Here is a 22,920-nt window from a genome sequence, read left to right as displayed (position 1 = left end):
ATGTTCGCACCACTCAAAAAGCCAAAAGACAAGCAAAAACCACTCGTGTGTTTAGCGAGAGTTGTAGCGTGGCCGCCGGAAATCGCTCCCGCAGCACGCCGTAGCAACGCCACGTTTCAAGAGCCAATCTTGGAAGCCAAGGTTGTTACGCCGTGTCTTCACTTACCTTCTTTGAGAAGCAAGAAACTGGTGTTTTTACGATGCAGAATGGGCGTTATAGAACGTCGGTATGTTTTATTTATATGAAGGAAGAAAGAAGGATCCGTCTCACTTTTGGATTCCCAAATTCACAGCAATGCGAGTGTGAATCTGAGTGTCATAACACGTGGACGTATTCGACGACTTCGAGGGAAGGATGCGGCTGCACATGTAGATTTGTTGATATATCATTAATCTCGCATTCGCCACTTAACATACAGCAATAAAAGGCTGACTGTGACAGGGTGCCAAGTTCCAACAACAATTTAGCTGCAATAAAAAAAAGGCGTGGTGAGATAAAAAGTTCAGTTGCACAGTTGAAAGTGATTCATCATAAAGGAAAGCACAGCGTGCCGAGCTGCTAAACGCAAAATAAGATAAACGTTGACGTTTTAAATAGTGGGCTAGTTCGCAGGGATTAACAAAGGAGAGCCCTCAGAATGAAACTAAACGCATTTGCTTTAACCTTATAATCGTTCGTTGATTCTCGGGACTCTGCTGCATCGTCAGTCACAGGTGGTTAGTTGATTGACCAATTTCTGCTCCTCACGAGACGGCTTCACGCTCTCCCATAGTAGGGTACATAGTACTCTAAATCGTTATTCACTTTTCTAAACACACTCTACTACGAAAAGGCTGGCCCAAAGAACGGCTTTCAGCCAGGACTGTTGCATCTTGCGAGCTTCGCGGCCGCACCGTGAGGCGTCGCCACCACCGTAACGACGGCAGCGCATCGCCAGCGGCGGCAAACAAAACGCCATATTGGCGTTTTGCTTGACGACTTTATATGTAGACTTGAAAATGATAAGCATAAAAAACTGCTTCTCGTTTTTAAATGCGAAGCATTTCTTAGCGAATTTCGGCGACTTTGAGCGTATCTATCTACCTTTCTATCTAGTCGCCTACGACTTTTAGCTGTCCTAGCCGTTTCAATAATGGTATCGATACCAAACTTGGTATGGCACAACATGACTGTATGAAGAACATATTCGACTAGTCATAACATTAAAATCATGACTTGTGTGTCATGTAACAACATGACTACATGCCACGCTCATGACGCGTTCGCGGCAGTTTCGCTAGTGTCACATATACTTAGTATTGCGGGACGTGAATGAATGACGAAGGTATGATACTGGTACAAACATGATAAACATGAGATGCGTGTCATGCAACAACATGACTACATGCCAGGCTCATGATGCGTTCGCGGTCGTTTTGCTAGCTTCACATATGACAAATTTGGTATGACGTGACGTCAATAAATTACGAAGGTATGTGACTGGTACAAACATGACAATCATGAGATGCGTGTCATGTGAGAACATTACTATATGCCATAGTCAAGGCGCCAATACATTTCGACATGACGTGGTGCGCGTGCTCGCTGGTGTTCATTTCATTGCGTCACGCCGGCATTCCCACGCCAGGCGCAGGTCCTGCCAGACTCGCAGGCGCGCACCGCACTGCGTTGCTTTCACGCATGCGCGTTTCAGCGCGTCCGGCGTCCCTCCGTCATGAAAAGAGGGAAACGCAGTATTGTCTGGGTAACGCATCGGCGCGACATGCAGCATGTCGCATTTCGCAAAAGTTGCCGTAGGGCCGCGCTAAGGGATGCTGTTTGTGCCGTCCGCGAAATTCAGCATGTCGCATTTCGCACCGGATGCCGTTATGCCGCACCGACGGACGCTGGTCGTCCTGGTCGCGCCTGGCGTCAGAATATAAAGTTCTCGCGTTTTGCTAACGTAGCGTCGCTGTGCGCAGTGTGCGCGCGCGTCAATGCTACGTTGGAGTATATTGGGCCCTTAATGAGGCACTCGCGGCCGTTTTGCTAACTCTACATATACCAACATTGGTGTTACGTGACGTCAATGGATGACGAAAGTATATGTCTGGTGCAAACATGATTGTCCTGACACCTTTGTCGTGTAGGAACATGACGACATACCACGCGCATAGCCTGCTCGTGGCCGTTTCGCTAGCTCTGCATATACTAAATTTGGTATCACTTGACCTGAATAGATGACGAAGGTAAACGACACATCTAAACTTCACAATCATGACACAGAAGTCATGTGCGGCATCATTTACCTCCACCTTGTAGCGTTCTGCTGACTTTAATGTGACATATAAACCTTCCTCATTCGTGCTTCTCATACCATCGATTCCCAATGTACGTGGGATCTGCTTTTTTTTAAGAACTTCTAAGATTATTAGTGTGAACGCGTAGAAGATTGTAAAATGACCCACTTTAGCTGGCAGCGCGATTTCAATAACAAGCAGTCGGGCCACACTGCCCGTGAAAGGCAGGCGGATACGCCGATATTTACAGAAAGTTTGTAGAATACTGTCGACGAGGTGTTACGACATCTTCAACTAAAGAAGCCCTGGAACATTATCAATACACCTTTTGCTGCAGCGAAGCTTTCGTGGAGTGCGATGGATATATCAGTCAATGCTGGACAGCTTCTACGCTCCGGGCATCTGCATCGGGGCTTGTTTGCACATGAAAGCTGATGCATGCATATTGCTCACTGCTCTACATGCTAAAACGTGACTTACATGGCCTTTATATCTTGTAAACATCAACTGACTTGCAATAAAACAATTTACTGTCGCAAGTACATGTGATCGGCGTTGTCGTTTCGCTCGGGCTGTATGCGGCATCACTCACTTAGTAAAGTGAGTATGCGAAATACCTGTGAGCTTCTAGTAAGTAGTTTACTGAATTTTACTATATGAAAACGAGAAAAATTTAGAGTGGGGGCTGCTCTAACGACTGGGCGACAGCCATGACGCAGAAGCAGAAGGCGACAATGTCGTCTGCGAACGGCCAGCCGCCATATCAAAACGTCCTAGTGCTTTGAAACCTATTTCGTTTTTTACGCAGCTATAAATTATAGAAGCAATATTATTAATTATTATTTGTTGAAAAAAGGCTATCTGAGTGCGGTAGATAATAAAAACTTTTTCAGTTGTCAGTAAAATAGTAATTTTTCTATCTTTGTACAACTGCCGCCGGAATATAGACGGTGCTATCATGGCGTTCCGTATTTATCTCCATTGGCTTTATGGATACGTCACTGCCTTGTTTCAGCTTTCCCATAGTAGAGTACCGACAACTAAATTGGTAACCACATTATTATACGAATGCATTTCTTAGTCGGACTATGTCAGGCGTCCGTCGGAATCCGTCCACCTCCCTCTCTCATAGCAACAGCCGCGGACAGGTGTGTCCCTAGCAGCTGATCTGCGCCTGGCTTGGCGTAGCCGCCATGACGTCACAAAACGAACGCTCGCGCGCGTGCGCGTGGCGAGATCGGGCTATAGGTGGCAGCACCGTGCGACGAAAGTGTAGATAGGCGGTCACCGGTCGGCAGCGCGTATACAAATACACGCAGCGGCGCTTCGTTGCGTGCGGTCTGAGCCTATTGTCAGCGGTTAAAATGCGTTGACTACAGTTGAATGTTAATACCTACGCTCTACTCTACTGAATTGGTGCACGACACCTATGTAACGTTAACACTATCCACGAGTAAAGCGCATTCTGCCTTTCATAAAGATGCTCGCCCCCCTCGCCCTGGCTGATTCTCTTGAACATTTCACTGTTTTGCACTATATCAAAAAAAGAAAGAGAGAGAGAGAGAGCTCTTTATTGAAGAACAGAGCATTTATCCAGCCTCTGTATATCGCTGACTTGCTAATATGCATTTGGAAGAAAATTGGCGAAGAAAAGACAAGAAGAGAAATAGAAAAATTATTAAAGAAAAAAATGGAAAGAAAAAAGGTATTATACACACATTTCTTTTTGTCTCTTGGGCGGAGACGTGTGCTGACAGAGTGACTTATTAGGAGTTTTCAAGGTGCCACAACAGTTTCTCTAGCTGACCAACATTGTCTAAATACGTGAATAAAAGTGTCATCGCATTCCTTTTGCGTGAAGTTGGGGAAAGGGACCAAGACACAATAAACTGATATGTTCGTTGAGTTAACAGATGCATGCAGTGTTCATAGAGCGCACGTTCTTCGGCATACGCTCGGTACTAAAACTATATATGTTGTACAGTTTCTATGGAGGCACAGTTATTGCACTATAGACTATCTACTTGACCAAAGCGGTACCGTAAGTTGTTTCGATAAGCACTGTTTAGCCGGAAACGATAGTAGAAAGTCTCCAGGTGCCAAGGGATTCGGGACGGAAGTCTAGTTCTTAGATGTGTGTCGATAGAGTGAAGGAAAGCATAATGGTGCATTGGGAGTTTTCAGAGCCCCTTCTTTTCTTCGGAAGCAAGCCTGTTAGCCAGATGAGAACCATCTGGTTTAGTCAAATGGGTTTGCCTGTATTTTGCTTTTGAAGTCCTTTGTGGACAGCTCATCTGCTTTTTCATTGGTAGTATACCGCAATGAGCTGGTATCAATTGAAATGCGAAAGCGTGACCTGTGCGATAGCGTGACCGATAGCGCAGGTACGCTATATATAATAAAATCGGGTGAATATTTGTTTACTTTAAGAGGTCGAACAGTATTTGTAGCACTCTCTTGGAGTCGGTAAAGATCACCCATTGGTTCGGCGTTTAACGCAAGACGTGGAGGACGTAGAGGATGTAGATATAGGGTGTTATATGGGATATAATAGGGCTCAGTGAGGTTAGGAGGACAGATGAGGCCTATACAGTGCTACAAAATGGGCACGTCCTTTGCTATCGGGGTTTGGCTTACAGAACAGAATTGGGAGTGGGGTTCCTAATTCACAGAAACATAGCTGGCATCATAAAGGAATACTATAGCATTAATGAAAGGGAGGTAGGAGGAAGGAGGAAGCAACAAAAAGAGAGAAGGCAGGGAGGTTAACCAGAAAGACATCCGGTTGGCTAAAGGGAGGTAGGTATCGTAATTAAACCCAATAAGATATACAAGATGAAGGTGGTACAGGCTTACGCGCCTACATCCAGCATCATGACGCTTCAGTTGAAAGTTTCTATGAAGACGTGGAATCAGCAATGAGTAAGGTAAAAGTACAGTATACTATACTGATGGAAGACTTTAATGCAAAGGTAGGGAATAAGCAGGCTGGAGACGAGGCAGTAGGAGATTATGACATCGGTACTAGAAATGCCGGAGGAGAGCTACTAGTAGAATTCACAGAACGCAATTTACGGATTTTTAATACCTTCTACCGAAAACGAGGAAACCGTAAGTGGACATGGAGGAGCCCTAACGGCGAAAATAAGAACAAAATAGACATTATAATGAGTGCAGACCAAGGCATTGTGCAGGATGTGGAAGTGGTTGGCAAGGTATGATGCAATGACCATAGAATGGTACGATCTCGAATTCGCCTAGACTTAAAGAAGTAACGACAGAAACTGGTATGCAAGAAGCCAGTCAATGATCTAGCACTCAGAGGTAAAGTACAGGAATTCAGAGTCTCGCTTCAAAACAGGTACTCGGCTCTTATTGAGGAAACCAACCTTCGCGTAGATACAATGAATGATAATCTGACGAGTATAATTCTGGAGTGTGCAGTGGAAGTTGGAGGCACGGTAGTTAGACAGGATACTGGCAAGCTTTCCCAGAAAATGAAAAATCTTATTAAGAACTGTCAAAGCATGAAAATCTCAAGTACAACAGACAGAGCTGGCAGAGCTTTCGAAGCTGATTAATAAGCGTGAGGTATCCGATGTAAGAAGGTATAACATGGAGAGTATAGAACACGCTCTTAAAAACGGAGGAAGCGTCAAAGCAGTGAAGAGGAAACTTGGGATAGGGAAAAATCTGATGTATGCACTAAGGGACAAAGAAGGCAAACTAACTACCAATATGAATAAGATAGATAAAGTAGCGGAGAAGTTTTACAGAGCTCTGTACAGTGGCCGGGAAAACCACGACCTTAATACTATAAGAACTAGCAGTAGCCCAGATGAAACCCCACCAGTAATGATAGAAGAAGTCTGCAAAGCCTTGGAGAGCATGCAAAGAAGCAAAGCTGGTGGCGAGGGTCAGCTAACATCAGATCTGCTGAACGATGGAGGACATATTGTGTTAGAAAAACTAGCCACCCTGTTTACGAGGTGTCTCCTGGCGGGAAGAGTAGCAGAGTCTTGGAAAAATGCTAACATCATCTTAATACATAAGACAGGAGATTACAAGGACTTGAAGAATTACAGGCCGTTCAGCTGGCTCTCCGTAGTATACAAGCTATTTGCAAAGGTAATTGCCAATAGAGTTAAGAAACATTAGGATTCAATCAACCAAATAAGCAAGCAGGATTTCGAACAGGCTACTCAACAATCGACAACATTCATACTATCACTCAGGTAATTGACAAACGCTCAGAATATAACCAACCACTATACATAACCTTCATAGATTACGAGGCGTTTGATTCAGTAGAAATATCAGCAGTCAGCAGGTTGGTTTCTTCAATAAGATCCGAGTACCTGTTCTCAAGCGAGACTCTGGATCCCTGTATTTTCCCTCTCAGAACTATCAGCAGTACTCTGGATCAATAAACACTTTTTCCAAACACACAGTTCTGCATGGCACGCTGCTCTTCCAACGTTGATTATGAAGTACTCGAAATGGTTAAACTATTTTTAAACACATTGTAGGGTACGTATCGTGCTCTAAAGCGTTAACAATTGATTATAAACACATTTCTTTGGCACTTGCCACAACTTTCCTCAACACGGCCTCATCATGCGTGAGGCCCACTAAACGGCTTTTTGCTCTGCCATAGTGGAGTACCAAGTACTCAAAATCGTTAAACACTTTTTCTGAATACATGCTCTTGTACCTAGTATCTCAATTGGGTTTGCCGGGGCAGCTTAATTCTCTCCCATAATAGAGTACAGCGTAGTCTAAACCATGTAATTTTTTTCTAAACGCATAGTGTGCCACGATGGATGGCTCACTGCTCACACTGCTGCTCAGTGAAGGACAGCCCATAGTTGAGTACGAAGTACTTGACAGTGTTAAATGTTTTTTTTTCTAAACATGCCTTCACCTCCTAAACTTTTCGCCTTAAGATCTCGAACGGCTTTCTACTCTCCCATAGTAGATTACCAAGTGTTCTAAATTGTTAAAAACTTTCTCTTAATGTACTCATAATAATGCCACATATTTATTAGAGAAGCTCTCAAACCTCGATGTAAAACGTGGTGTGTCCACAGAAAGCCCTCTATGTCTTTTTTGGATGTCACAACTGCGCAACACCAGGGTTTATCCTCAACCATCCGAGCCTACGCCAAGGATCGGCCACCTCCGACAAGCTAGGTCCACCAACGGAGACATGCAGCCGCCACGCCGAGTTCACTTGTCGCGGCACCAGCTGCGTACCCCAGACCATAGAGTTTCCCAAAATTAACTAGAGGGGACTCTGGCGCTGCGATCGTTCAGGGACCATGGAAATGATGGGTAGTACGCACTTTTGCTCAGTCTTCGTACTTGCGGGCGGTGAATTGTACTAGCGGCTTCGTTTATTGCTGGTTACGGCTTTGTTTTGAAAGAAAGCTTCAATCCTTTTGAACTTCGTGACCCGATTTGGAAAGGTAAGTCTAAAAAAATAGGTTAGTGAAGCGCAACCGCTCAACATTTGCTGATTTTTGTTTCGTGAAAAAACAGCTCTAAGCCACACGAACACACACGGAGCCAAAAGCAGGCCAGAAGTAGGAAAATTAGACAAATGTATGTACTACCCACCTTTTCTATGCTCGCTGAAGCGCTGTGCGTTGCAGCTCGCATAGACACTAGTGGAAGAGTTCCCTCTAGTGTATATCCTGAAACTCTATGCCCCATAGGATAGGTGTGTACCGCAGCCATGTTTTCATGTCATCTCGGACGTTGGAGTTCAGACAACTTTGCACGGTCTGTGACTGACTTTGCTTCTACTCTACTTTGTTTACGTCAGGGAAAGATGATGATCAGCCGAAGAGACCAAGTTAAGACCTTAAAATTAACCTTAAGATTTACCCGGTTAGTGTTCTCTGTCAGTTCTCTACCTTTTCTACATTTACAATTTCTACTTTTACGCAGATTCTACGTGACTAAAATTATAGCTGAACTGCACGAAGTAATAGATTAGACCAAATTATTTCCGAGAAAATATTGTAACACTCAGAGATATGCGCTCAAGAACCTAAGCAACGTAAGACGCTAATGAGCGTGCTAAGCACTTGCACAAAAATGACTGCGATTTTTTTTTTTTTTACTGTGTCACGCAAGCATTTCGGTTTGTCTGGTATGGATATTGCTTGCATCATTTTCATGTAAAGTTAACGTTTAGTTTTTTCTTGCTATGCCTGTATTCTGTCACTGCTTTGCCACGGTACTGCCCCTGCTGCATGGGACAAGGTATTTATTTGCACTACGAATATATAGATAAATATATTAATAAACAATAAATAAATAAAGCCATAGACGGTGAACTGCAAGAAAGAGAGAAAGAGAGTAGCAAAGAAAGGCTGTGAATTCAATCTGACGTACGTCGTGTTCACTACCTTGCCATGGGAGGAACGATAATAGAGCGAGGAGAGATGATGCCACGGACCTGGGTTTAAGCCCCACTGTGTAATTGGTGCAAAGTTTTTTTCTAACTTCGCGTGATGTGGTTACGGACTCTAGCGGCGGCCGCTGAAAGTAACTGCGCGTGACCCTAAAAGTGATCTCACAACAGCTTCCGCTCTAAAATATTGGGTTTGACTGGGGCACATGCACATGTGGGGTAGCGAGTTAATTCTATAGGCTGCCTGACAGATTTCTTCACTTGAAGTAAGTGATTTTAAGGTTCATCAAGCATTTTTCAAGCTATAGCATTGTAAACTAACTGTAATTGTCAGTAATTTATGTGTGCTCGCCGAAAAACACCAAAGCAGGCAAAGTATAGGAGTGCTACTATCGAACAGTTTGTGTTAATGTATCTCTTAAAGAAAGAGAATCTTCCAGCCCCGACTTTCGAAAACTGATTGCGTAGCAGCATGGACAAACACCAAAGCAGGTCTAGTATGGAACGGGTAACATCAGACAACACGTGTTGCAGTACCTGTTAAAGAAAAATATCTTCTAGGACCAACTTTCATAATGTGATTGTAAAGCAGCGCAGGCAAAAAACACGAACGTACTAGTGAATGACATGTGGCCTAAAATGCTACGTCGGGTCAAAAGCACCGATATGTGAAAACCTACCACCAGACGTCATATGAATCTGGAAGAACGCATAGTTTCATCAAAGAGCAGAACAGAGGCCGCAAAACTCGAGATGACGAAATGTGCAGAAAAATGACTTTTCGAAACAATGCCTACCGTTCAGTGAATATCAAAAAAGTCGCTCCGAAGAGACGCCTAAATAGAGGCTCACAGAACGGAAGGGATACCACTGTATTGCAGTTTTCTCATTTGGTTGTCTGCACCAAGTCGGCAAAAATAATTTCCCAATGCTGGTGCACTGAAAGCTCGAGTTCAACGACATTTTTTTAGATGAAATGGCTTGAACACTACTGTGCCTACGCGGTTTGCTTAATCTCAAGGGTGCCAGCCTTTACGTCCATGAGCAGCGGAATCAAATGATCTGGAGGCGTGACTGCTGTCTCGAATGTTAGGATAAAATATGTGATTACCTTTGCTATTGTGAAATTGAACTTTTCATTGAGACCAAGGACTTATTGCCGACAAAGCCATGCTTGACAAGAATATTACATATATATATATATATATATATATATATATGAAGATGAGGACAGGGACCCAGAAGGCGATGATGATTATGATGATGCATACATGAGAAGAAGCGCATAATGAATGCCCAATATATATATATATATATATATATATATATATATATATATATATATATATATATATATATATGAGCTTGAGAAAGACACCCAATCTCATATTGAAATACGAGCTCAACTGCTCACAAAGCTAGATTTTTTTGATGAGGATGATTACGATGGCCTCCAATCAATACGAAAATTTTTCGTGAAATCAAGTTGTCATACTCGTGCGCTATGATCTTACAAAGTATAAGAAATATGAAAGACATTTTAAAAGTACGTTTATATTATAAATAAAGCTACGTCATCTATAAGCCTAATTCTTTGTTTTTTTTATATGGTTTATTTTTTCTGGAAAGGAAGCAACGCCCCAGACAACCTTTCCAACTACGTGGTGAAAGTACGATACGCGTTTACAAGGATGACAGCTTGCTGAAGCGGTGCAGATTTCTGTGCCACACACCCGTTTGTTGGGCTATCTGTTGCTTACATTTCAATTTAGCGGTACCATTTACACAATGTCTGTGTGCATAGTACTTTATCAATGCCAAAAGCATTACCATAGACCTTGCACACGAGAGACTAAAACAATAAGCGCGAATGTGTCAAAACGACCTCCAAGGGCTGTTTCAAAAGTGTATACATTGAAATACGTTTATTGTGACGTGGATATGTTTGATTTCATCACTTTAATTCTTAACCTTTTCCATATGCTGTTATGATGCTCTCATGGAGAAATGACAAATAAAGAGGGGGGCATGACGTCACTCTATTGAAGCAAGCCGCGTCAGCAGAACACGTGATGAAAACGTCAGAGCCTAGAGCCGGAGCGTAGCCAGTTTTTTTTTTCTTTTTAAGGGGGGGGGGGGTGTGGGGGGCTTCGATTACACTTTACAATATTCGTGATCGATTGATTGATATGTGGGGTTTAACGTCCCAAAACCACCATTTGATTATGAGAGACGCCGTAGTGGAGGGCTCCGGAAATTTTGACCACCTGGGGTTCTTTAACGTGCACCCAAATCTCAGTACACGGGCCTACAACATTTCCACCTCCATCGAAAATGCAGCCGCCACAGCCGAGATTTGATCCCGCGACCTGCGGGTCAGCAGCCGAGTACTTTAGCCACTAGACCACCGTGGTGGGGCGGGGTTTATTGCTGAACAATTAGGATGCTGTGTAAGCATATAAAATGGCGACAACATCCAAAATGATACAATGAAATGAGTTTAAATTGGGAATCTGAGAGAAATAGCTGTTACCTGTGTAAATAGGAGAAAAACGTGTACGTTTCCGTTAAAACAATGCAGTAACGCATAGCTGCATGCTCACGATGCCGTAGGAGTGCGAAACCTTGCATAGTGCTCACTACGAAAAAGAAAATCACAGAAAATAAATAAGGCAGCGCCACACTGAAGAGTTGCGAAGTCTCAAGAAAGTTCCTAGTTTGACAGCCTTCTATGTTTTTTAACCAGAAAACACTTTATGCCGAGGTTCACCAACCCTTCAGTGAAGTATTTCTGTCAAAAAATGATGTAAAAACACATATATTCAGAAGACAAGCAAAAAGTTTTGTCAACGGGAGTCGAAAGCTGGATCTCTTCATCCGCGACGAGATGTCAGGCATGCATGGAATCCACTGCGTCACGGTCACACAGTTTACAGCTTTTAAAATATTCCCTTCAGATGTATCGCTGTCATGTGACAGTGTTCTTGGGAAAGTGTAGTACTGAGGCATAGTCGTGGCTTCAGCGATTAGTTGCTTCAGCTTGTCCTTAAGCATTCGTCCAATTCGGTGCATTTCCAATAAGAAGTGCAACTTTGTGAGTGCCTTAACATACTCCCACGTGGCGACCTTACCCCAAGCGTCAGCGTCACCCATAACGTCTTTCCATACGAAAAAAGCCCCTTCCCCCTGGCTTCACCTGAATAAGGTAAAATATTGTCTAGCTCCACATTTCTTACTTACGATCTGCGCGCCAAAATTGCAGTTGGCCTAAGGGAAGACACGACACGCGCTGCATTTTCCGCTGGTCGGACACTGATGGTCAAAAATTTCTTCATGCTGCGAGTAGGCAACGCTAGCCCAAGTTTAGCGGTCAATAAGTCACACTCTTCTGGCTCTCACCTTCGACTGCACCACAAAGGTCTATGACCACAAGGGCTTTTAGTTGCGAAGCAGCTTATGGTCAGGGCTGGTTCCTTACCCGTCGTCGTAGCCACGCTATGGCGACAAACTAGTCGTCACTAGCGCCACTAGTGATCTTCGCTCGTCACTAGCACCACTTGATCACTAGTCATCACTAGCGCCATTAAATCACTGGTGGCACTGTGCCACTCTGTATAATAAAGGCACTCATTTCTCCTAGATGGCTCTGTGGTGGAGCGTTCACTCCACCCAGGTGCGTCCTCTGGTATGAGGTGGAGACCACTTGCAGAGCTGTGCTTCTTTGTACAATGAAGGCACTTAATCCTCTTTGTTTAACACACCACATCGTAGTAGTATGAAGGAAGACAGGAGCATGAGTCGTCATAGCCGTTATTTCGAAGATGATGACGCCCATGAAGAACAAGCGTGTTCCAGATCACGCAATATTTTTCTGCCATGACAGCACAGCGCATGCAAAGTACTCAGTATGCGCCATCCTGATCACGATGAAGACAATGACAATAATTATTATGGAAAATTACTGGCTTGCGCAGTCTATGTATACTATGTTTCGATATACTTAACGATGCATTTTGTATGACTGTAAACAACCAACAACCACCTGAGTAACGTGCCCAGACGTCTCCCTTGCTATTTTTCGCCCAGATACCACAAAGGAGTAATAATATAGGGAAAAAATGCATAACTCAACACAAAATACCACAGATCACCAACAAACATTGCATATAGCTGTACATCCTTTGGCACTCATTCACATGCGCGAGAGGTCAAGTTGATGGATGATTTACGGTGACACCAAATGGTCCCACTGCTTTGAGTACTCCTCCATGGGATTCCAATCATCCCATTGTGATGGGATTCTTGGAATTTTCGGATTTCTACAGAGAACGTTGCGACAGTGACAACAGTGTCCGCCAAAAAAGGTGAGGCTGCTTGCAAATTTTGAAGGAGGGTTTGTGAAAGTATGGAGAAAAAAACAAACACGCCCATGCCCACAGGAAACAAAGCGAACAAAAACCAACTATAGTTTCAGATGAGCATAGCATCTTGACACAAACTGAGTCTCTAAATGGGCACAGTCACCCGTCGCAGACGGGCTCTTTGGGTGATGACATATCGTGGCGCGGAGACTAGGTGTGCAGGCTCACTTCATTGATCGATGATCGATATGTTGGGTTTAACGTCCCAAATTTACCATATGATTATGAGACGCCATAGTGGAGGGCTCCGGAAATTTCGGCCACCTGGGTTCTTAAACGTGCGCCCAAATCTGAGCACACGGGCTAACACCGCTTTCACCTCCATTGAAAATGTAGCCGCCGTAGCCGGGATTCCATCCCGCAACCTACGGTTCAGTAGCCGAGTACCTTAGCCACTTGAACACCGCGATTTGGCCGGGCTCGCTTGGAGAGGCCACCAATGGGTTGCAGAGGAGATCAAGCGACATGAAGTATTGGTGAAGAGGTATGTGGAAGACAGGCAGACAGGTCAAGTCAGCGGCCCCGTTCAGCCCGTCGCAACAACGCGTAGACCGCGTCCCAGAAGTCGATCCTCAGACCCTGTAACGTGGCTGCGTCTAACGCCCAGCAACATCTCTCTTCTCTCTTTTTCCTTCTCCCCGCACGTGGCTCTTCTTTGCTTGCTGTGCTCACCTAGTTTCGCACGAGTAACGATATGCGGGACATCACGCATTTACGCGCACGTCACACAGGCCCCCGCTTAAGTGTTTTCTTGGCCACTAGAAATGAAGGAAGGCCATATATGTGCGCTTTAAACAGACACCGTAAAGTTTACATATCTCATACACCTAGTGGATATGCCGTGATTTTGCCCATTAACGCACTGCAGTTATTACGACGCTCGCAGAGCTCTGACAGGCGACCACCACGACAGTGCCCTGGCGTATGTGAGATTAAAATATTGTTACGTCTACGAGAGGGGTTTATTCATAGCCGACGTAATGGTCGACTAGACGGTATACAGCAGTGAACGCGCACCAGCGAGATCTTGCCACGAACCGAACGTCCTCTTCTTCTGCCACCACCATGTTCCCCGCTACACCGGTGCACATACCTAAATTACATATGTGGTAACAATATATAAGATCAAATAAATCAGGAAAATATAACAAATAAAGGCTATCAACGTTAGACACTCTCACTCAGCCATGCTTATTAAAAATTCGCCACAGCTATCGAACAGTGCGCAATGTTTGGTTGTAGCAGCAGCAGTTGCATTCACAAGCACGCATCTAAGCGAACTTCTTTGGTTTCACAGATAGCCGCGGCGACTACCTGGGTTCTCATCCGTGCATCGCACACGTGCCTGCGCGAAAAGGACCACTCATCTGGCCTTGGCGCAGATTGCGCTGAAGCCGCCCCCAAGCTGCTTCTACGCGGCCCGTTCCTCTGTCATAAAAGCCGTCCCAGCGGAAGCATCACTGTTGTAGCAGCAGCAGTTGCATTCACAAGCACGCATCTAAGCGAACTTCCTTGGTTTCACAGATAGCCGCGGCGACTACCTGGGTTCTCATCCGTGCATCGCACACGTGCCTGCGCGAAAAGGACCACTCATCTGGCCTTGGCGCAGATTGCGCTGAAGCCGCCCCCAAGCTGCTTCTACGCGGCCCGTTCCTCTGTCATAAAAGCCGTCCCAGCGGAAGCATCACTGTTGTAGCAGCAGCAGTTGCATTCACAAGCACGCATCTAAGCGAACTTCCTTGGTTTCACAGATAGCCGCGGCGACTACCTGGGTTCTCATCCGTGCATCGCACACGTGCCTGCGAGAAAAGGACCACTCATCTGGCCTTGGCGCAGATTGCGCTGAAGCCGCCCCCAAGCTGCTTCTACGCGGCCCGTTCCTCTGTCATAAAAGCCGTCCCAGCGGAAGCATCACTGTTGTAGCAGCAGCAGTTGCATTCACAAGCACGCATCTAAGCGAACTTCCTTGGTTTCACAGGTTGGTTGATTCATTTTTGACACTTCCTTAGAATTTCTTAGTCTAGCAACTGCTGCTGCTACTGTTGGTGTTACGGCTTGTATACTCACTTTGTACTCACGTGTTTAGCCATTTTACACGATGCCGACGAATGCCGAACTCTGCAAGCGCTTAGACGAGCTAGAAGATTTATTCAAACTTAGATTGAACGAATTGGTTGACCGGCTTGTTGTTAATATACAAACCAAGCTTCAGGACGCAGGCTTAGACGTCGGTGAATTGAGAGCTGAAGTTGGTCGTATGGATGACAGTTTAAAACTCTTGAACGAGGTGGTCGAGTCGACACGCTCCCAGCAGCTCGAGCTGACTGCCGCAAATCGCGCTCTAAAAGCAGAAAATGAGGCCCTTCAATGTAAAGTCGCCAACCTCGAGCAGTACTCAAGGTTAAATAACTTGGAAATAAAAGGGGTGCCCTCTACCCAAGGAGAGGATTGTTCCGCAATCCTGACTGCCATTGGCGACAAAATCAACTGTAAGGTCTCGGCTAGCGATGTCGACACGGTACATCGTGTACCTGCAAAGTCCGGTCAAAGGAATATAATTGTGCGGTTTTGCTCTCGTGAAAAAAAGAACGAGTTCATGAAGAAAGCCAGAAGGGCGCGGCTGAACACTCGAAGTATAGGGTATTCAGGAGAGAACGCACAGGCAATATTTGTGAATGAGCACCTATCACCAGACAATAAGCGCTTGTTCTCTAGGGCACTTGCCTTAAAGAAAGAAAAAGGATGGCAGTTCATCTGGACGGAAAATTGCCAGATTAAGGTGCGGAAGTCTCCCGACAGTCGGGTAATTCGCATTGCTTCCGATTCTGATTTATGCAATATTGCCTAACATTTTGCAATCAGTCTAGTAGTCAATCTTTCAGTTACGTGAAATGGCTTCGTACATTCGACCTCACGAACTTCAGACCTATTTTTACTTGCCCTGCCGTTCACTAATTCATTTTAATGCACGCAGTCTGCAAAAAAACATGGATGGTATCACAACTTTCTTATCATCAACTAGTCACAGGTTTTCTGTGATTTGTATTAGCGAAACGTGGCTTTCCGCATCTCATAATCACTTGTATACCTTCCCCTCATACTCTGCTGAATACTGTCACCGCGATAATAGTAATCATGGTGGTGCGGCTATTTTCGTGTCCTCGGAACTGCGTTTTCATAGACGACTTGACTTGACACTCAAAGTGGCTAACTGCGAATCTGTTTGGGTTGAATTTCACGATTCATTTTTTTCACAGGACAAAAAAAACCTTATAGTTGGTTGCATCTATCGTTCACCGTCATCATGTGGAAGTGCTTATTGCTCGGCCCTTGGTAATTTGTTGCACAAATTATCACTGGAGCAGAAAAATGTCATTATCATGGGCGATATCATTATTAACCTCCTAGATCCATCCAACACACTGTTCAATGAATACGTTAACTGCATAAATGGCTTTGGGTATGAAAACCTAGTTACGCTTCCAACTCGATGTCCCGCAAATAAACAAGGTACACTTATTGACCACGTTTTATCAAATCTCCTTACTAACCCTGACTGCGGCGTTGTCGAAGCCTCTGTTACTGATCACTATCCAATATTTGTGCGTTTAAATTACACTCCTTGCGCTATTGTCACAGGCCTAACCAGAAAGAAGCTCAATTCAACAAAGTTCTTTGAGTTAATATCTGCTACAGACTAAAACCCAGTCATCGCGTGCGATAACCCTGAAACTGCCTACGATACATTTTCAAAGATAATTTCCAATGCCCTTGCAGATTCTACCGAAATAATGAACTGTAAAAAACCGTTCTCAGCTCCTCGTAACCCATGGCTATCTAGCAGTTTGCTTGATTGCCTGAAGAAAAAAGATAACCTTTACAGAAAAACAAAAAAACAACCGTTCAATACTGCGCTTCATGATAGGTATAAAAAATATTCTAATCGTTTAGGAAAACTACTCAAACATGCCAAAACACAGTACTATGAAAATAAAATTAAGTGTGCCGGTAATGATGTAAAAAAACAGTGGGAAATTTTAAACTCGTTTTTGGGTAGATCCAACCAGCATAGCGAAATAACAATGATAAAATCGGGAGACCTACTTCTCGATAATCCCTTAGACATTGCTAACTCTTTTATTAACTTCTTCTGTACAGACAAGCAACGGGAAGACGATCCTCTGACCCAGCCTTACCCACGCATGCCTCACAGCTTTTTCCTTCACCCCGTGACACCTGAAGAAACAGTCACTATCATTTCTAGTCTAAAAAATACCGGGCCCGGTATTGATAATTTCCGCCCCTCTCTCATAAAACTCATAGCAAGTTTAATATCTGAAACATTTTGTCACATAGTAAACCTTATTTTTACCACGGGAATTTTTCCAAGCTCCTTGAAGAAAGCCAAAATAATTCCTGTTTTCAAGAAGGGAGATAAGCGTCTCACATCTAATTATCGACCTATAGCTATACTCTCATTCTTTAGCAAAGTTGTTGAAAAACTAATAGTAACACACTTGTCTTCCTATTTTTCAAAATTTCATGTCTTATCAACTAATCAATTTGGATTTAGGGAGGGATACTCAACTGATTTAGCATTAATTTACTTGACAGATAAAATCCGGCAGGCAATTGATGCAGGTAATTTGACGGGGGCGCTCTTTATTGATTTGTCTAAAGCATTCGATTCACTTGTTCACAATATACTATTTGCTAAATTAGAGTCTATTGGAATAGCAGGCCCGCCACTGAAATTACTACGTAACTACTTAAAAGATAGAGAATATATTGTGTCTATATCTAACACTTACTCACACCCTAAAACAAGTAACATTGGGGTACCGCAGGGATCAATATTAGGACCTCTCTTATTTTTAATATACATCAATGATCTTTCACAATGCCTAAAATCATCTGACTGTATTCTTTACGCTGACGACACTACTATTTTCTGCTCAGATAACCACCTTGATTCATTAATCTACAAGCTTAACCACGACGCGGACAGCATAGTTACCTGGTGCCGGCAAAATAAACTACAGATAAATGCTACAAAATCTCAGTTCGTCATCTTTTCTTCTAAGCATAGGATTTATTCAGGTTCACCATCTTTAACTTTCGCTTCAAACACACTTTATCCTACTGACAGTGTCATGTTTCTCGGAGTCACATTAGATAAGCACCTAAAATTTGATGAGCATGTTTCATCGTTAACAAAGAAGACAGCTTATGGCATTAGGATATTAATTAAAGTTCGCAATTTTTTCCATATGAACACACTAATATCCCTTTATTACGCTTTCATTCATACGTATATTAATTATTGCATATCATCATGGGGAAACACGTATCCAGTCCATTTATCTCCATTGCAACACACTCAAAATCAGGCTATTCGCATCATGACACATAGCACCTACACATCAGAAGCATTGCCTTTGCTCACCTCTAACGGTATCCTGTCGGTGGGAAAACTACATAAATATTCCCTCGCAATACTAATCCACAAATCCATCAGCGGAAAGCTCCCGTTCCCTATAATCATCAAAAGCCAGTATCCTTACTCTTTGTCAACACGTTTCGCATCCAGCAATAGCTTCTTATTACCGAAACCCAGAACTAATTATGGTAAGTTCACTACTAACTTTTCAGCCACACAACTATGGAACTCATTACCATGCCATGTTAAAAATATCTCCAATTTCCACGCATTCAAAATCAACCTTCGGAATTATCTGCATTCAGCATAGTCATTTCATCATTTCATCATCTCTGCTTTCTTTTGTAATTTTTAAATAATCCACGATGTTTCAGTGTTAATTGCTTCTTTTTGAGTGTTTACTTTGTGTACACATCTTTGTTGCGTTAAAGTACTTTTGTTTACTCAGCTCTTATGGGAGGTCCCCTGTACAGTCTCTTGACTTTGGGACCTCCCTCTGTATCAGTAGTAAACCCCATTGTAACCACCATTTGTAACCAATCAATTTCAATAAACTTTCAAACTTTCAAATGTCTGCTGCTCGTTGCCTCATCGAAGTTGCGCATCTACTGTGGCTCTAGTTTGTCTCAATTGAGTGAGACTGCTACAGCTTTCGCGTTTCTCGAGACTCGCTTCTATGGTGTTCTTTATGCAGCCATTTCATTCTACTTTGACAGCGGGGCGGCATAGTGCTCTCCCATAGTAGAGTATAAAGTACTCTAAATCATTACCTGTTTGTTCTAAACACAGCCTTATCAAGTGTAAGGCACGCCGCATGGCTTTGTGTTCTCCCAAAGTAGAGTACCAAGTATATTCTAAATATCTAATAACTTTTTCTATATACCCAGGCATTCGTTCTGGCAGCGTAAAGGGAACTGCGAGCTGCCACACATGAATCATATTGGAATGGCGCCAGAAGCCCACGAAAAGAATAAATACACAATCTTTCAGCCAGTAAACACTCCAGTGGTTACTGGCTTGCGGTGTTAGCTTTGCGGTGAACCTTGCGTGTTAATACGTTGTCAACTTGGTTCCTTACCCCGCATCGCGTGAACGCTGTGTTGAAAACTACCGCGGTGCTGCGCATCTCCCTACGGTCTCTTTCGGGGACGTCGTATAATGTTTTAGTTAACGCTCAGGCTGCAAATTCTTGCTGTTCAACAACGCAGTGGAGAGATCTCCCACCGGCACTGCATTAGAGAACAAGATCCAGTGCTTATATACACAGGGTGGCCAGATAACGGTTGTGCAGCGCGAGTAGTCGTTTTTTTTTCTATCAGGACTCGCTAGATGACGCTGCCTGCCTCGTCTTTGGAAGACACCTCGGGGAGAAATGCCTAGAAGAAAGGAAGGGCAAGCGTAGGTTAGCAGGCGCCCCTGCGTAAGCGTTGTCAGGCAGGAGAGGATTAGCGTGGAGAGGAGAGGGGACAAGCATGCGCAATGGGGGAGCTAGAAAAGAGGTGGTAAGAATGAAGTGGAGAGGGTAACGCTCAGCTGTTAGAGATAGGAAAGGAGAAAAGTGTGGACGCGAGACATACCAAGGAGGTTTAAAAATATTGTTGGAGTGGAAGCTGCCGCAATGCCTTAGCCAGCAGTAGCAAACTTCTTTTTTGTCCTCCAAGGATCTCAGAAAAGGGCTGTTTTCTGGTTATGCCCACTTAGAGATCAATTCGCTTTGATTTGTTGGTCCAAAGGCTACGTTAAATAAAAGAAATCGGCAGATCCCACGTATAGTGGGAATTCCTGATATGCGAAGCACAAATGAGGAAGCTTGATATGTCACTTTAAAATCCGCACAATATTACAAGGCGGAGGTATATTATGCCGTACATGACTTCCATGTCATGATTATCACGTTTGGACGTGTCAATTACCTTAGTAATCTATTCACGTCACCTGATACCGAATTTGGTATATGTGCAGCTAGCGAAACGCCCGTGAGCACGCTATCAGAGTAGCGTGTAGTCATGTTTTACATGACACTAATATCATGATTATCACGTTCGGACTTCTCACATACCTTCGTCGTCCATTCACGTCCCGTAATACCAAACGTGGTATATGTGAAGCTAGCGAAACGGCTGTGAGCACACGTAACGTGGACGCGCACGTAGGCTGAACGCATCGACCTTACGCTGGCAAAACGCGAGCACTTTACCCGGCGCTAGGCGCGACCAGCATCTGTCAGTGAGGCCCGGCGGCAACCGTCGCGAAATGCGACATGCTGTATTTCGCGCCGACGATGTTACTTAGACAGCACCGCGTCTGAATCTCTTCGTGACGGAAAGATGCCGGGCGCGCGCAAAGGCGCATGCATCAAAGCAACGCAGCGCGGCGTGCGCCTGCGAGTATATGCCAGAAAGATCGGTGCCTGGCGTGGCGTGGCATCACCGGCGTGACGCGACGACATGAACGCCGGCGAGCACGCACGCCTGGTCACGTCGAAGTGTATCGGCACCTTGAGTGTGGCATATGGTCATGTTCTTACATGACATGCATCTCATGATTATCCTCTTTGCACCTGTCACATACCTTCGCCATCCATTCACGTGCCGTAATACCGAATTTGGCATATGTGAAGCTAGCGAAACGGCCGCGAGCGCATCATGAGTGTGGCATGTAGTCATGTTGTTACATGACACGCATATGATAATAATCTTGTTGGACGTGTCATTTACATATGTCATCCGTTCTTGTCACGTAATATCGAATTTCGTAAATGTGAAGCTTGCGAAACGGCCGTGAGCGCATCTTGAGTGTGGCATATAGTCATGTTACATGACACGCGTCTCATTATTATCATGTTGGCACCAGTCACATACCATCGTCATCATTCCCGTCACGTAACGCCAAATTTGGCATATGTGAAACTAGCCAAACGACTGCGAACATACCATGAGCGTGGCGCCTTGTCATGACTCATGAGTCATTATTGACATGACATGCCTATCATGATGTCCTTATTAGGGTTTGTCACTTGTGTTCTTCATGCAGTCATGCAATACCATGCCAATTTTGCAACATGTCATGTGAGCGAAACCACCGCAAGAGCAGCATGAACTTACAATGTAAATCATGACATTTTTGACATAAATGTCTTGATAGTCATGCATTGCCTAGTCAAATATGCTCGTCATACGCCCAAGTTATGCCATACGAAATTCGGTATTCATACCATGGATGAAACGGCCAGCAGAGCTAAAAGTCGTGAGCGGCTAGATAGATAGATAGATAGATAGATAGATAGATAGATAGATAGATAGATAGATGGACAGACGGACAGACGGACGGACAGACGGACAGACAGACGGACGGACAGACGGACGGACAGACGGACGGACAGACGGACGGACGGACAGACAGACAGATAGATAGACAGACAGACAGATAGATAGATAGATAGATAGACAGATAGATAGATAGATAGATAGATAGACAGATAGATAGATAGACAGATAGATAGATAGATAGATAGATAGATAGATAGATAGATAGATAGATAGATAGATAGATAGATAGATAGATAGATAGATAGATAGATAGATATGCTCAAAGTCGCCGAAGTTCGCTGAGAAACGCTTCGCATTTTAAAATTAAAACATATTCGTTTCCAAAGAAATATTCTGCAGAGCCTATAGTATCGCTGACATAATGCCCAATGAAATTCGCTTTGAATTCGAGGCTTGCTAATGAAAACTAGTAACACAAGGACGCACTTTGAGCACTATGCGACCCTAAAAGGTTGCCACGTTTACCTCGATTTGATTGATTTATTTGTGGGGTTTAACGTCCCAAAACCACTATTTGATTGTGAAAGACGCCATAGTGGTGGGCTACGGAAATTTTGACCAACTGGGTTTCTCTAACCTGCACCCAAATCTGAGTACACTGCCCTACAACATTTCCGCCTCTATCGGAAATGCAGCCGCCACAGCCGAGATTTTATCACGCCACCTGCGGGTCAGCACCTGCGCCACCTGCGGGCGTGCGGGGAAAACGCTCCTTCTCAATCGCTGACCGTCAACAGCTCACCATGCCCCTAGTAAGATGGCTGCCGCAGCCGCCATCTTAGGGTTTTCATGGCTTCACTTGTGGGCAAGAACTTCCACTCCTGCAATCTTTTCATAACCTCCTTGGGACATATCCGCGAGCAAGAGATGCTCCGCATCTAAAAGACAAATGATCACACAATGATTGGATTTAAAACGAATGCATAGTTTTAGAACGGCGCCTGTGTTCGTGAGTGGGCTTATCTTTTTTATACGTGAAGCATTTCTTAGTCACTCGACGTCGCACTTCGGCGTCGGCGGTCACGTCGT

The sequence above is a fragment of the Rhipicephalus microplus genome, chromosome 6, assembly GCF_043290135.1.
Source record: "Rhipicephalus microplus isolate Deutch F79 chromosome 6, USDA_Rmic, whole genome shotgun sequence".
Classification (NCBI taxonomy): Eukaryota; Metazoa; Arthropoda; class Arachnida; order Ixodida; family Ixodidae; genus Rhipicephalus; species Rhipicephalus microplus.
The sequence above is the reverse complement of the archived record's forward strand: the minus strand, read 5'-3'. Positions refer to the sequence as shown.